Raw genomic sequence first — 17,179 nt, forward strand, 5'->3', positions numbered from 1 at the left:
TTATAGTGGTTACATAAATAGACAACCATTTAACTGTGAGTCTATTTATGTAACCACTATAAGTGGAAATAAAAGTATTGAATAGGTGGAGTAAATTAAAACACCTTTATTGTTGTTAAAGTGCAAGAACGTACCTAAAATGTTAAAATTCCTAACCTGCCTAAATTGTGTAATCGTACTTCTGGTTGTGCTGGTGCTATTCTCTCAGATTCTCCTATCCTCTATCAAGACCTTAGCAAACTTCAACACGCCAATGCAGAAATTAAACTCATTATTGAACAAATTATAATTCTGGGAAAAATTGTAAAACCATATACGATTACTAATGGTGTTTTATGTCACCACAGCAGGACCACCTCTTGAGCAGGTAGACCAATTAATCTACCTTGGTAGTATTCTAGCTATATGCTGCAACTCAAAAAAGGGTGAAGAAAATAGAATACTCTCTGCTTACGGCTGCCTCTCCCAAAGTTTTCTCGAATAAGGATCTCAAAATATATACCAAACTCATGGTGCACCGAGCTGTAGTCATAACATTACTATATGGATGTGAAACCTGGACACTTTACTGCCATGACATAGAGAAGCTGGAACGCTCCCATCAGCAGAAACTTAGGTCCATCATGAACTCAAATGCATATATGAACAGCACGGAAGCCTTTATGATCACCGCATGGCTTAGATTCACACAAGTGTGAAAACTGACATAACCTGAAAACAATATTCTCTCACCCATAGGTAAATAATGCCAGGCTCGAGCTCGAATTATTATTATTATTATTATTATTATTATTATTATTATTATTATTATTATTATTATTATTATTATTATTATTATTATTATTATTATTTGTAATGTATGGCTATGAAGTGTTTACATCCAATTATTATTATTATTATTATTATTATTATTATTATTATTATTATTATTATTTATGTAGTCGAAAGATTGCAGTGTTTTGAGGTTATGTTATAAGTTAATTTGGGAGGGAGGATTTACACAACTATTACAAGAACCGACTCATCTCAACAACTTGCTAGATGTATTCTTGGTTAAACCATGGGAAATTGTTGATAAAACTGTGGTAATTGAAGGAATACGTGACCATAAGGCTGTAATAATGGATGTAGGACTTGTACCAAAAATGCTTAATAAGAGGGTCACACAAGACAACAAATTATACACAAAAACTAAAGTTGATGAATTTGGGACTTACCTTAAATCACATTTCAGTTGTTGGATAAGTGAAGGGAGTAATGTAGATACAATTTGGGCTGAATTTAAAGCAATCATTTGGGAACGAGAGAAGAGATTTGTACCTGTTAAGAAGGGTAAAATGACCTCAGACCCTGTTTATTATACAAGGGAAATAAGGAAATTAAAAAGAAAATGTAGAATAGTAAACAGGGAAATCAAAGAGGGTAGGGAGAATAGAGAAACTAGAAAACAGCTAATGAGGGAACTGAATAGAGTGAAAAAGGAAGCAAAAGAGAAATATATGAATGGAATACCACAAAGGGAAATGGAAAAAGATGTATTCATATATTAGGAATCAAAAAGGAAAAGGAATCCTACAATGGTGGGAGAAGGGGGTGAACACTATTCAACAGATACTGAGAAAGCAAGTGTATTTAGTAGGGAATTCAGAGATTCAGTAGAAGATTATCAGGGGTTGGAAACCGAAACAGAAGATAGAGAGGGAGAGAGACAGAGTGAAACAAGAAGCTTCTCATTCACAAATGAAGATATTTTCAGAGAAATCCAACTGCTTCAGCAAGGAAAAGCAGCAGGAAGTGATCAAATTACTGGGGAGGTATTAAAAACAATGGGGTGGTAAATAGTGCCTTATTTAAAATTCCTCTTTGACTATGTCATAAATAATAGTGTAATACCAAAAGAATGGAAGGAATTTATAATAATACCAATTTATTAAGGAAAGGGTGATAAAAGGAAACCAGAGAACTACAGACCAATCAGCCTGACCAGTATAGTTTGTAAAATACTGGAGAGTTTAATAGCAAAGTACATCAGAGGGATATGTGATGATAAAAATTGGTTCATGAGGAGCCAGTATGGATTTAGAAAGAAATTTTCTTGTGAGGCACAACTGGTGGGATTTCAGCAGAACATATCAGATTAGTTGGATTCAGGAGGCCAGTTAGATTGCATAGCCACAGATCTTTCCAAAGCCTTTGATAGAGTGGAACATGGAACATTATTAAAGAAATTGGAGGGAATAGGATTGGACGTAAGGGTTATACGTTGGATAAGAACATTTCTAAATTCAAGGGTTCAGAAAGTCAAAGTAGGAAATAATATATCACAGGAAGAGAAAGTTTGGAAGGGAATCGCACAGGGTAGTATAATCGGTCCGTTACTTTTCTTAATATACACAAATGATTTAGGGAACAATATAACATCAAAAATAAGATTGTATGCAGATGATATAATTGTTTATAGGGAAATAAATAACATTGAGGATTGTTCAGAATTACAAAGGGACCTTGAAAGTATCCAACAGTGGGTTGAAGAAAATAATATGAAGGTTAATGGAGGCAAATCAACTGTTACAACATTTACAAACAGGAGCTTTAAAACAGAATTTGAATATACTTTGGATGAGGTAGTTATCCCCAAAGATGTCAAGTGCAAATACTTGGGTGTGAGATTTGAAAGTAATTTGCACTGGAACGGTCATGTGGATGACATTGTTGGGAAAGCATACAGATCATTACATGTCATAATGAGGCTACTTAAAGGATGCAACAAAGAATTAAAAGAAAAAAGTTACTTAACACGTTGGGTGCCACGTGCCGCCATACGGCGTCACGGTGGTCTACAAATTTGAGTTGGCGTGACGCCATATGGCGGCATAGTTGAGTTTCAGGCGATGCGCCGTAGATAATCAGCTGTGACATCTATGCGTGTAAAATTGGTACTACGTGAAGGGTGAACTTCAGGGTCTACTCCAGCTATGTATTTTTACTGTATGCCACCATGTGGCGCCACAGTATTCTTCCGAAGCCACTGACTGGCCAGTGGTCTTTGTCACAGGTGAAAGCGCGCCAGGCTTTGTTTATTCCTCGTTTACGTACGTATTATCACTCAGTTTATATAGTTGTGCAAAAATATAAAAAAATGGAAGATATTGGTAATAATCTTACGAGGGAACACATACATGTGTTACACTCGGATTCGGTTGAAATTTGGTAGGAATATTCGTGGGAGGCAGTAGAATGCCAAGGTGAAAACTGCATGTACCCAGCGCAAGTTTAAACGCCAAAATTGAGCAAATAAATAGTCATAAAATTAGAAGTACCACGGGAGTATCGGGGTGTGGCGGAGAAATAGGGAGGAGCGAAGCATCGGACGTGAACCAACCGGGCTGCGTCGAGCTGCGCCAGCAGCCAGGTAGCGTACAGTTAGCGCGTTTCCCTTAACTTCCCGATCAGATGTGCAAAACGTAAATATGAAAACAGCACATGAAACAAGTGTACAAAGGACGATGTTTGAACAACGATGCCAGTAAGGTTTGAAAAATTACAACGAGTAACAAGAACTCGGGCATGCCGAGACGCATATTTTCATTGTTTAGAGTTATCAGAAAACTGTTCACAACAATATGTAATGCAATATAAGTACTTGTTTTGCATTTTACTAGGTTTTCATAAATATTGCGTTAATTTGAATTAGGAAATAAATATCCCGTATTGGAAATTCGTATTGAACATTCCATGTCAAAAAATTCTGTGACACCATATGGCGTCACGCTATATTTTATCTTTCCTAAAAATTGATGTGACACCATATGGCGTCACGCATGACCATGTTATGGTGAGATAAAATTTACTTAGTACATCATATAAATACATCCCAAGATTATATAAACAGTCTACAACGCGTACAATTGCTTTGGCACCAGCGGAATGCAATTCAAAAACATGCCTGGCACCAGTGGAATAGTGTGCTACAATCGGCTCGGCACTCAACGTGTTAAGTATGGTTCATCCATTATTGGAATATGCAAACAGTGTTTGGGATCCTCACCAAGAATACCTAATAAAAGAAATAGATAGTGTGCAGAGGAAAGCAGCAAGATTTGTAACAGGGGATTTCAGGAGAAACAGTAGTGTATCAGAAATGTTAGACGAACTTGGGTGGGAAACTTTAAGTAAGAGAAGGGAGAAAACTAGACTTATAGGATTATATAGAGCCTATACAGGAGAAGAAGCATGGGGAGAAATCCGTGAGAGGCTTCAGTTGGAAAATAATTATATTGGCAGAAGTGACCACAAGTATAAAATTAAAAGGAATTTTAGCAGAAGAGACTGGGGTAAATTTTCATTCATTGGGAAGGGCATGAAGGAGTGGAACAGTTTACCAGGGGTAGTGTTTGATCCTTTTCCAAGATCTGTACAGATATTCAAGAAGAGAATAAACAGCAACAGAGAAAATAAATGAAGTGTTAGAGGGCATTCGACCAGTGCAACCTATTGTAAATAAAAAATGTGTTAAAAAAATAATTCCATCCCCTGGTCCATGGAGTTTGGACAGCCAAAGTAGGGGACTGCCTGTAGGGTTGAAGTACAGTGGGGACATTGAGGGCCCTGGGACCGCTACGGTAGCTGTGAAGGCCCTTCAGGAACTCTGAAAAGTGGTGGCAAAAGGGGGCTCTGGTTAAGACGCAGCAGGTCGTTATGCTACTTAGATTCCAAAATGGGTAAAAAAAGAAAGTAAATTAATGCAATGTAAATTTTAATCTTATACCAGTTCCATAGTATTATTTGAAGTAATTCCACATACGGTATATGAGTTGACTATGTAACTATAGGAGATATTATAAGTAGAATTTTGTAAACAATATAAATTTATTAAGGATGATCTGTTTGTTTAATAGAAAAAAATTGTTAGTATAAATTGTATATTATTGTATTCTACAAACATTGTTTTTCTTCTCTTCTTAATTTAAAATTTAGTGCTTGACAATAATGTATTTTAGTGTACCATTTGCCACTGAGGTAGACACCTCATTTGCAAATAAAGAGATTTTGATTTTGATTTGATGTTATGAAACATGCACTGTATATAGACATTTATATGAGTTCAGTTAATCTAAATACTCGTAAATTAATATTATAGAATTTATTATTACCTGTATATGATGAGTAATCTGCTACAGAATTGTGAAACACACTGTAACATCCAGAATGGGTCTAGATCAGACGAGATGATGGTAGAATATTCTGTACATTATAACCATGTTGTTAGACACTCGAGAATTTATGAGAAGGTATTTTTGTAACGTATCTTTCTAGAAGCCTGGCCAGGCACCAATATAAAGAGGTGGTCTTGATGGTAGAGACGAGTTATTGTTTAGTAAGAGTTTCACTGGTGAACACATGTTGTGGTTAGGCTGACATGCCGATGTGGGCAGTAGGTAATCAACTGTTTCAACTGTTTTTAGGTTACAATCTCTTGGTGTTGTGATAGGCAATTGTTAAAAACGGCGGCTTGTTGATGTTCTCGGAGTGAAGTGTTTTGTTTGTGATACAGTGATTAAGGTCATGTGCATTTAATTTGTAAATAATTGTAAATAAATCCGAGTACAGAAGTTGGCTGTATTTTGCGTGCGTCATTGTGCGACAATAGGACAGGACGTAAACATTGGTGAGTAAATACGAGTGTAAGTGCAAAATAATCAAAATGAAAGTGATTCTAGAAAGAATGTCGGTGAAACAGCTCAAAGACGAACTCACCAAGAGAAATCTTCTGACGAAAGGGAAGAAAAAATCGCTCCAAACGCGGTTACAGGAAGATCTCGCAGAAAAATGAGAAGATCGCAAAAAGTTCTCCATCGAAGTCGACGAAGATCCCGACGAAACATCAGAAGATGAGGTAAATATTCCCAAAATATGTTGTAACTTAATGACCATGATGCAGGGCACTCAACGATAAAATCTCAGACATTGATTCAGGAATTAATTCCACCTTAACGGAACAGAATGACAAACTTGCGGATCAAATTTCAAAAGTAAATGACAAAATTTCAGACAAAATATCTCAAGTGACTTCACAAGATGGCCGCTAGCTCCTAGTCGCACGCAAACTTTCTCTCGCAAAAATTGTAAATCGCAGGTGATATAGTGCTTTAAGTGAGAAATAGGTTATTAGATTCGTGCTGAAGTTGAACATGCTTGAAGTAATAAAGACGTTATTACATTCGTGCTGAAGTTCAACGTGTGCCATTAACTTAAGTAAACTATCAGTGTTCATAATGGTTCCTAAGAAGCTTCCCCCAAGCCTGCCCGCCACATCTCGTTAAGCAGGCCCTAGCCGTAAAGTAACAGCTCCAGGAACTAAGAGCGGAATACAAGGAAACTGTCAAACTATTACAAGATCAGCTTCAGGGAACTTGCGAAAATGAAAAGTGACTTAAAAAACAAGCAAGATGAACTGGAGCAATACCGGAAAAGGAAGGGGAAGATCCCGATGTCACTGCAATAAGAAGGAGCCATCGCATTGGAAGACGACTGGGCGCGAAGCCACGACCGCTGATAGTGAAATTTGTTTCCTACCGTAAGCGGAGTGAAATCTTCCACAAGAAAAGAGGACTTAAGGGAACGGCGGTCACAATAAGAGAGGATCTGACTGCAACAAGGCAATTTCGAGGTTTGGTGTACGCAAGGTATGGAGCATTGGTGGACTAATATAAAAATAGGATCAAATAAGTATAAAGTGTGCACTATGGAACAGTTAAATGAACTAAAGTGATACGGTATACGGGAGAAAAGGTCACAACATTTTGTAACTGTCTATTGTAGTTTAATTTTAGAGTTATCCTTGTAGTATACCGTAATTTTTAACTTTAACTCTCTATTAGAACGTAATTAGTAATATAGTTTACTTTTGCTTGCCGTAGTGGTGGATTGGTGTTAGTAGCAGTAGACTTGGTTCAGTGCCTTACTTTAGTAGTGTTTATTTCCACTTACATTACTGACCCATTGCCATTATCGTACTGATCGCTGTAAATTGTTATTTATATTCCCATTATTGTCATAATCATCTCCAACATAACTGAGAACAACGTAAGTTACAGTCCCCTGATAACGAACTTGAGACAAACGAACAGGCTCCCCTCTTCCTTGCAAACATTCCTCAAAACCTTTCACTTACTCCACCCTCCCCCAATGTCGCTGGAACCAGCTGTGCAGGCAACATACACCTATTGTCATCTGAGCTGTCTTGCCATACCCAGTCGACAAGGGACATCATTAACCACCAGCTTTCTCCGTACAGTAATGCTTTAAAGATTTGCCATATAAACGCTCAAAGCCTCCTTGCGGAGGCGCGAATGGACGAAATAAAAACCCTATTTATGCCTCCCAGTTTCCACGCAATATTAATCTCTGAATTTTGGTTAAAAGCACACCACGCAATAGAAAGACAGCAGCTGGCGGATTATACATTTCTTAGATCCGACAGATTAAATAAGCCCTCCGGAGGTACTGCTGCATATGTTATAACCAGCCTACGCCCTAAAATAATCTGTAGGTCTCCAGGTCCGTACGAGCGAAAACCTGAGTTCATGTTCCTGGAAATAACTGTGAGTGAAGTAAAAAGTCTTCTGGGTGTAGTATATAAGCCACCGAAAGCGGATTTTTTATGCGATCTAGAGGCTCAAATACAAGATTTAGTCACTGATTACTCAAATATAATTATAATGGGAGACTTCAACATAAACTTTCTTGAAGCTAACTCTCCTCAGACAACTCAACTTTTAACTTCTTTTAAAGCTTGCAATTTAACGTTTCTCCCTCTCAACGCTACACATCACACACTTTAATTGATCTCATTGCCACTAACCAACCTGAATTAGTTCTTCATCACGGTCAAATTAGTGTCCCAGGCATATCGCGACATGATGCTATATGTATGGCCTATTCTATTAAAAGTCCTAAGTTCAAACCGAAAATAATTTCATATCGAGATCTACGAAGAATTGATAAGAATAAACGTAGTTGCAGTGCCATTGCATGACATATTTAACCTTAAAGACATAAATGACAAGCTAACTCTCTTCAATCAACATATGACTGAACTGTGCGATAAACATGCCCCTGAAAAGAAGGCTCGAGTTATGCGGAAGCCAGCTCCCTGGCTCTCAGATGAGATTAGAGCACTAATGGCTGAACGCGATACTGCTTATAGACGAGTTAAGAAACATTGCACTCCTGACAATCTACTAAACTATACGAGACTGAGAAACGCTACGACCCAACAGATTAGAAACGCGAAACTACGACACGCTCACAGTTTAATTCAACCAAATGTTTCAACAACTGTATTGTGGAAATCCATACAGAGATTTGGAATTACCAAAGAACGAGATTACGACGAAATAAACATACCCTAGGAAAAACTGAACGATTATTTTTCATCTAACTGCACATTAAATGCAGCCCTGAAACAGGAAGTTCTAGGCGGGAATTATGCAAAGACGCGAACAGATAGACAAAACGTCTGCTATTGGCTTTACGTCGCACCGACACAGATAGGTCTTATGGCGACGATGGGAGAGGAAAGGGCTAGGAGTGGGGAGGAAGCGGTCGTGGCCTTAATTGAGGTACAGTCCCAGCATTTTCCTGGTGTGAAAATGGGAAACCACGGAAAACCATCTTCAGGGTTACCGACAGTGGGGTTTGAACCAACTATATCCCGAATACTGGATACTGGCCGCACTTAAGCGACTGCAGCTATCGAGCTCCGTGAGAAAACTTCTACTTCCGTCCAACAACCCACTCACAAGTCAGGTTTGCTATATATAGGATAACATCAACGGCAAAAGGAAATGACAGTATAAGAATCGAGATAATAAAAATTATTCTGGATGTGATATTACCTGCACTAATTAACACATTTAACTTTTCCCTTGTAGACAGCACATTTCCCGAAATATGGAAAGCGAGCATTATACGTCCTCTAAAAAGTAGCTTCCCCTTCTGAACCATCTGACTACAGAGCCATCTGCATACTTCCTGCTTTATCCAAAGCGCTAGAGTTCATCGCTCATAGACAAATAACATACTACATGACGACTTACAACTTACTTGATCCACTACAATCTGGTTTTCGTCAAGCACACAATACTACAACGGCACTACTGAAGGTCACAGAAGACATCCGAGAAGCTATGGACAACAAGGAAGTGACAGTTCTACTACTCCTAGACTTGAGCAAAGCTTTTGACTCTGTTGACATGACATTTTGCTCTCGAAATTGTATTCCCTCCATTTCTCAGACAGCGCCTCCTTTGGTTGCATTCCTATCTGTATGGCCGTCGGCAGTGTGTTACAGATAGAATAAGCAAATAAACTTGGCGGTCTGTGTAGTTTGGTGTGCCCCAAGGGTCGGTGTTAGAACCCCTTCTTTTTTCTATTTACATTAATGATGTCTCCCAAAACTTAACGCACTGCAAATACCATATTTATGCTGGTGATGTACAAATGCACCTCCATACATCTCAAATCTAATATTTTCGGCCATAGACAAAATCTATCATGATCTAACATCGTTTTCTTCTTGGTCTTCGAGATGTGGTCTTAGGTTAAACCCAGCAAAAACGCAAGCCACCATTCTTGAACACCCGAAACTACTCGCGAAGGTCAATCGACCAGAGATTCCATCTATAAAGTTGTGTAATACTAACATACCATCCATGTCATCAGTAACAGTCCTAGGCGTTACTTTCGATGATGACATGTCATGGAAAACGCATATTACGAACATCACCCAGAAAACATTCTCTGCATTAAACATGCTGCGCGAGTATAAATACTTATTTCCTGAAAAACTCAAAAAGATACTTGTAGAAGCTCTGGTTTTTCCTCATTTCAACTATTGTGACGCGATTTATAGAGGCGCTCGGGGCAAGTTATTGAGCATATTACAACGTGGTCAAAATGCATGTATGAAATACGTCTGTAACCTACGGTACTATGACCACGTAACTCCTTCATATAACCATCTATCTTGGCCCCAACTAGAAATCCGTCGCACTGTGCATACCCTACGCCATCTCCATAAAATCCTCCATTCTTCACAGCCATTTTACCTTACTTCATATTTCAAATACCTATCCTCTTATCACAGTCTTCACACCAGATTTGCTAATAATTCCATCCTTGCTTTACCTACCCATAGAACTGCCATCTATGATAAATCATTCACCGTAATTGCGTGCCGTGAGTGGAACCTCCTTCCCGAAAGTATCAGGAGGTTAAGCGCTATTCGCACTTTCAAGGAGGCACTTTGGAGACTTTTTATGCACCAGTAACGGATCATCTGTAAACTTCATGCTGCTACTTACAATCATTCTATTGTTATGGCTGTCCTGGTAGAGAGTCTAAAATTCTTATCCGATTTGTTTTTAAAATCAAATTTCATGTATTGCCCCTTTATTTTACAGGTAGGATATTCGTTTTAAGAATTTATCCTTTTATTATATCTGATTTATTTCATCTTAATGTAATCTCACAATTCTTGTATTATTATTAATTTAATTTGTATTAGATATAGTTATTGTAAGTAATACAATGTAATGTATGTATATTTCAGTTCCGGGTTAGATGGAAGAGAAGGCCTGAAGGCCTTAATCTTGCCAGGTAAAATAAAACTTTACTAAATTAATCTAACTCAGTTTTAACCGGACAAACAACAAAAGCGTACAGGCAGGTTTACAAAGTTGAACAAGGCCTAGAATAGAAAAGTTCAACCGTAAATGACGAAATTTCATCGAAAATTAGTGACGTCACCAATCGATTAACGCAGCAGATATCGGACATCAGGTCAAAACTGGGATAGGTTGACCAGATCGATAGTAGAGTAAGCCAGCTGGAAGGGGATATCTTGAACCTCAAGGAGGAAGCGGAAATCCAGATTTTCGGCAATAAGCAACAAGTTGAGGGGAGAATTTCTAACACAGAGGGAAATTTCGGGAGCTGTATTTCTGCTGTTGAAGGAAGGTTAGAAAACCAGATTTCGACCATCAAGGGAGATGTGCACAATATAAAGGAGATCATCATTCACGCAGTAGAAAATAGATTAACTCACACAGAACACCTCTAATCCAGTCAAATCAAACCTGCAATAGAAGACACCTAGACCCGAAGGCGATTATAGAGAGCCTTCCGGAATTCCACGGGCGACTGGAAGAGAACCTGACTATCTTCATCGTGGGATCGGTCAGTCTGTTAGGAAGGACTAACCAACAAGAGTACATCTTCGTGCAACTCATCACACTGCGATTAAAGGTGCTAGCTGCTACTTGATGGAATAAACTGAAGGGTCTAAATTTAAACTGGACGGACTTCAAGAGGGAATTCCTAGCTCAGCTTAATTCCGAAGGGGTGAAGAACTGAAGAGCTCCGTGTAAATGAAGCTACTGACTGTGGCACAATCCACTGGCATGAGAGCTAGCACATTCGTCCGACAGAAGTACCAACTCTTCAAGGGTCTGAACCCGGAAGGAAGCAAAAACAAAATCTTACCAGACATCACAGAGCTACTCCACGATAAGATTCGACCCCTAGTGAAAGTATTACAACACAGATCCTTTGATAATCTATCCAGAATCATAACACAGCTGGAGGGGGAACACAAAAGCAAAGCTAGGGAAGAGCCCAGCACAGTTAGGAAGTGCTACCCAGTGTGGAAGAACGGGACACCTGAAGAACAAGTGCCCAGCCTTGACGTCGGAAAACAAGGTCTGGCCCATTCTGGATTGAGGGAGGATGGGACCAGGATAAAGAATGCGCCTCAAGACCTGACAGACGAGCAATCCTGGTTAAGTAGGAGAGGGATTGGACAGATTGTGAGTAGAACAGCCAACTCTGCCCAGCTATCATCTTAAGGATTGACAACGAGAATTTTTCAGCCATATTCGACAGCCAAGCAACCCATTCATTCGTCAACAGGACTGTTGCCAGATTACTTCTGCCTATGAAGTCTCACAATCTCCGACGGGTTGAGGGAGCAGCGGATGGGGTAACCTATTCCATCCAAGGACAGACTAACCTAACCGCTAAAAGCATGAACATGCCTATTGTAATTGACGTTGCAGTGATTCAGAACCCGATACAAGACATCGTATTAGGTCATGACTTTCTGGTGGAATACAAGGTGATCCTAGACTATGCAGCTCATGAGGTCTTTTTGGGAAAAGGCAGATGTCTGAGGGTCGCCTGGCACGATAGAATTCTCCGGACTCACAAAGATACGGAAGTCGACGTAAACCTAGGACATATCCGGTTAAAACATCTTCGACTGAGTTAAGAAGAGGAGCTGACACATATCTTAAAGGATTTTCCGGAAGTCATTACCAATAAAATAGGACGGACTACCACGGTAACGCACACCATTGAATGCAGCACTTCCTCACACATCAGGCAAAGTCCATATCCAATCAAGCCGGATAAGCGCAACTTCGCCATCCAGAATATTCAAGAGATGGTAGGGCAAGGTCTCATTGAATCCTCTACATCCTGTTGGGCTTCATCTATCGACCTACCGAAGAAGAATGGGGAGTATCGTTGTGTGTGGACTTCCGCAGGTTCAACGAGAAGACCGTTAGTGATGCCTACCCCATGCCTGACGTGAAAGACTTGCTGAAACAAGTAAGTGCGTCTAGGAGTTTCAGCACACTAGACCTCGACTCTGGACACTGGCAAGTGGAGGTCGAAGAAAGTTCTAGATCACTGACTGCCTTCATGACACCGAGAGGATTGTACCAGTTTGCAGTAATGCCTTTTGGATTGAAGAAAGCTCCTGCCACCTTCATGGGACTGATGGATAAGGTATTATCAGGATATGTTGGAGATTTTTGCCAAGTGTACTTCGATGACATTTTAATTCACAGCAAGTATTTTCAAGTACACCTTTTACATCTTAGGAAACTACTGGAACGACTGAGAATTCATGGACTCACGTGCCAACTGGAGAAGTGCCACTTCACCCAGTCCCGCGTAGAATATCTTGGCCATGTCCTAATATCTGAAGGCTTAGAAAGGCAACTAGAGAAGAATTGAGCTACGGAAGAAGCTGAATGTCATCGGACCAAGCGACAAGTACGTCAGTTCCTTGGCTTGTGTGGATGGTATAGCAGCTTCGTGCCACACTTTGAAGAGAAGGCAATACCACTCACCGATCTACTCCATAACTGCCCATTCCGATGGACCAGCAAGGAAGAGGCAGCATTCCAAGACATTAAGTCTGCGATATGCAATGCTCCTGGTGTAGCCCATCCCGATTCTCAACGGAAGATGTGCCTGCAGACGGACGCCAGCGACTCTGACTTTGCGGCAGTGTTATTCCAGGAGAGGAGTGACTGCGGAAGAGATATCATCGAGTATGCCAGCAGGAAGCCATCTCCCACCTAAAAACGCTACTGCACTGCTGAGAAGGAAGCCTTAGCCGTGGTGTGGGCCATGGGCAAATTCAGAGGTTACTTGGAGGGAAGGACGTTCCAGCTCTACACCGACAACGTCACTCTCGAATGGTTGAACTCGGTCCCAGGCTCAAAATCTCAATTGATGAGATGGACTCTGTTAACGGCAGAATTCGATTTCCATGTGTGTCACGTCCCAGGACCGATGAACATAGGAGCAGACAGTTTATCTATGTACCCGGCAATGGTACCTGAAGCTAGGAGCACCATTGTCGAGGGCGAGTACCCATAAAAACACCAGTGAGCCTAAGGAAACTGTCCTTATGACCATCAAGAAGGAACTTGATCTGGGAGTAATCAAAGAGTGGCGGGAACAAGACAAGCCCTGTAGGACCATGACGCAGTGGATTAGGAAAGAGAACACCGATACTCGAATCGTGCCGAGGGAATTCAAGATGTGCTACAACAACTTCCGAGTTGACGGAGGACTCTTGATGCACAGGTCGCACCTCTCCGACACATCTGCAGTAGTGGTGATCCCCAGACAGCACACGACGGACATCCTCGAAGTTCCACGACAGCACTGAAGCCAGACATCCAGGAGGCGAAGAGACCTATCAGTCTATCCGACGAAGATTCTTCTGGGTCAACATGCAAAAAGACATCCTGGAGTATGTGAAGGGGTGCTACATCTGTGCCTGTACCAAGGTGAGCAACAGGAAGGCTGATTCCAGTCAGCGAGGAAGACGGCCACAACGCCCGTGGGAGGTCATAGCCCTGGACTTACCCTAGAACACCATGAGGTAAAATAGAACTCCGAGTAATCACCGACCTCTTCACAAGATGGATTGTGGCTTTTTTGCTATGGGCTTTACGTCGCACCGACACAGATAGGTCTTAAGGCGACGATGGGATAGGAAAGGCCTAGGAGTTGGAAGGAAGCGGCCGTGGCCTTAAGGTACAGCCCCAGCATTTGCCTGGTGTGAAAATGGGAAATCACGAAAACCATTTTCAGGGCTGCCGATAGTGGGATGCGAACCTACAATCTCCCGGATGCAAGCTCACAGCCGCGCGCCTCTACGCGCACGGCCAACTCGCCCAGTATTGTGGCCTTTCCGATACCTAAAGCCACAAAGCCCAAAGCGGGGCACATCACCGGCGAGCTACAAGACGAGGTATTCAGCCGCTACGCTTTACCGCAGTGCATTCTGTCGGACAACGGGAGACAGTTCACGTCGAGGAAGTGGCAGCAAATGATGACAGAATGAGGTGTGGAGCACTGGACAACCCCTATCTACAACCCAACGGCCAATCCAACGGAACGACGGAAACAGGAGCTGAAAAGGTTGCTACGGTTCCACCTGATAGATAAAGAACGACCTTCGGACCGTCAGATACCAGAATCACTCTTTGCCCTGCGACGACGCATCAACCGCGTCACCGGCTATTCCCTGCGGAGCTGTTCCTTGGTCGACAGCTATACGGCACTAGGGATTGGGAGATTCGTAAACCATCCACTGCCGGTCAAGATGATGCAGCCATTTCCCTAGCAGAGTGGCAGTGGCAGCAGGAGCAGGACATCAAGGAGATGCAAGCTTTGGCAGAGAAGAGATCCTTTACCCAGGTCAAGGCTCGAGATGTCGAAGAACCCACATCTTCCTACCTGCCCAACAGGTACTGCGACGTAACCACCCAGTCAGTAATAAGATTTGAGGGTTTCACGCAGGTCTCGCACCTAAGTGGGTTGTTCCCATCGAGGTGAATAAAAAGCTGGGCCATGGGGTTCGCTTACTAAAGACCAACCCTCCTGCCAAGGCCCACGCATCGGAGTTGCGGCGAGTCACCCAACTGCTGCCCATACAGAGTAAGCCTGGAGGAGAGGCCACTAATGACACAGCACCATCTGATCATCAGGAGGAGAACGCAACAATCATCGAGGAAGAGGCAGGAAGCGAGGCAACCCCGACCCCCGACACGGCACACGCTGCTCAAGAGGAGAGCACATCCAGCAACATGGAGGAAGAAAGAAGATACAATCTATGACCAAGGCAAAGTCGATGAGTGTGACAGAGTGTGGAAATTGTGTCAAGTTACAGAGGGGATACTGACGCAAGTATGATTTGAAAACAATATTATCTCACCCATGGGTAAATAATGCAAGTATCGAGCTTGAATTATTATTATTTTACGATTATGATTTTTATTATTACTTGTAATGTATGGCTGTGAAGTGTTTACATCCATTTATTATTATTATTATTATTATTATTATTATTATTATTTACGTAATCGAATGATCACAGTATTTTTTGGTTATGTCATGAAACATGCACTGTATATAGATTCAGGTAGTCATGATTTTTTACAGAAATCATGTAGACCATTACTTAAGTTAAACAAAATATACTTTAACTTATTCTGAAGGCTTTAAACAGCTATAAATCTTCAACTATATCAAGAAGATTACATCATATTACTTTCATTAAATTTCTGAAAGTATTATGCAGGCAAAAACAATCCTGTAAAAATACAATGTACAACAGCACAAATGCGGAATGTGTGTAACACATCTTGAATTCACTAGAGACAAGTCGACTATCGGTGTTGTCTCCTAATCCACTGCGACATGGTCCTACAGGACTTGTCTTGTTCCTGCCACTGTTTGATCACTCCCAGATCAAGTTCCTTCTTGATGGTCATAAGGACAGGTTGATGTGATTTGTTTATCGGAGCATTGGCTTTCTGAAAATCAAGTAGAATCTTTTGTGCACCATGGATATACTGTTGCAGATATATTTTGTAGGAGTAGAAAGCAAAATGGGGGAGCTGAGATTTCAGTTAGAGAGTGTTTTAAATTTGTAAAAATTGATTTAAGTCAATACTGCACCCTTGAAAATTGGTTATGGGTTTGTATGGAAAGAATATTTTATTACTTGAGTGGAATAATGCATAAAATTATCATCCAGGAAGGTGAGTTCAACTCTGCACTGTCTGCTAGCCCGCAGGGAAACAGGTTTTTCCCGTGCCGTGTATGCGAGTCTGGGTTTTTTTTGTGCCTTGTTGAAGACATCAGAGGGGTGGCACGTGGACAGGAACTCGACCAGATTAAAAGCGATCAATACTTTGAGATTTTGACGTCATGATATTTAACCAATTGGACCGCAAGGTTAGCCCGATCGCAAAATCTCAGCCAATAAAAATTAATTAACAAACACACCTACGTCTTGAAGAAATAAATACCCATGTACTTGGGGAAATCTTTCTCATTCGGCTCATTCTGTTCCGCTCATTTGCATTCGCTCAGTTGCTCAGTTGTCTACGGGAATAATTGTTCGAGCACATGTGTTATTGGAAACGGCGTATCCGACGTGGAATATTACCAGCATTCATTTGAGGAAAGACGATATATTTTCTGCTTCTGAGGAAATTTTGTGACGCCGAAATATCGGAAACGCCGCAGTTCAGATTTCCTTAACTTTATAAATCTGAAGAAAATGTTTTAAAGTAGGTAAAAACTGTGCCAATTTGAAGAATCGAGTGTGTGTTGAGAATTATTTCTAAGACAGATCTTTTAGTTTCAGCTTTCACCAGAAGACGCAAGATTCCTAGCAGTCCTGAAATACTTTGGAAGAATGGAACTTCAGCATTACGACGGAGTTTGTAATTGTCCTAAGTCCTCGCCTGCTGCAGCCATGTATCATTAAAATGTGAGGCATAATTCAGCCCGGGAGAGAATA

The 17,179-nt window shown here is 41.0% G+C and overlaps 1 protein-coding gene across 3 annotated transcripts in view; it reads right to left on the reverse strand.

Moving 5' to 3' along the window:
- Window positions 1–17,179, reverse strand: part of LOC136863899 (mitochondrial potassium channel ATP-binding subunit) — a 789,801-nt gene that overhangs the window by 651,734 nt on the left and 120,888 nt on the right. The window contains exons 1-2 of one of the 3 annotated variants that reach the window (XM_068226045.1): window positions 5,154–5,438; window positions 1,218–1,320 (exon numbers count right to left, since the gene is read on the reverse strand). The exons of 1 other annotated variant lie outside the window; for it this stretch is intronic. The gene's annotated coding sequence lies outside the window, so the exon portion shown is untranslated. Of the gene's footprint in view, window positions 1–1,217; window positions 1,321–5,153; window positions 5,439–17,179 lie in introns of those variants that run through there. One more of the 3 variants, XM_068226044.1, reaches the window with a different exon arrangement.

Source organism: Anabrus simplex, chromosome 2 (assembly GCF_040414725.1).
Source record: "Anabrus simplex isolate iqAnaSimp1 chromosome 2, ASM4041472v1, whole genome shotgun sequence".
NCBI lineage: Eukaryota > Metazoa > Arthropoda > Insecta > Orthoptera > Tettigoniidae > Anabrus > Anabrus simplex.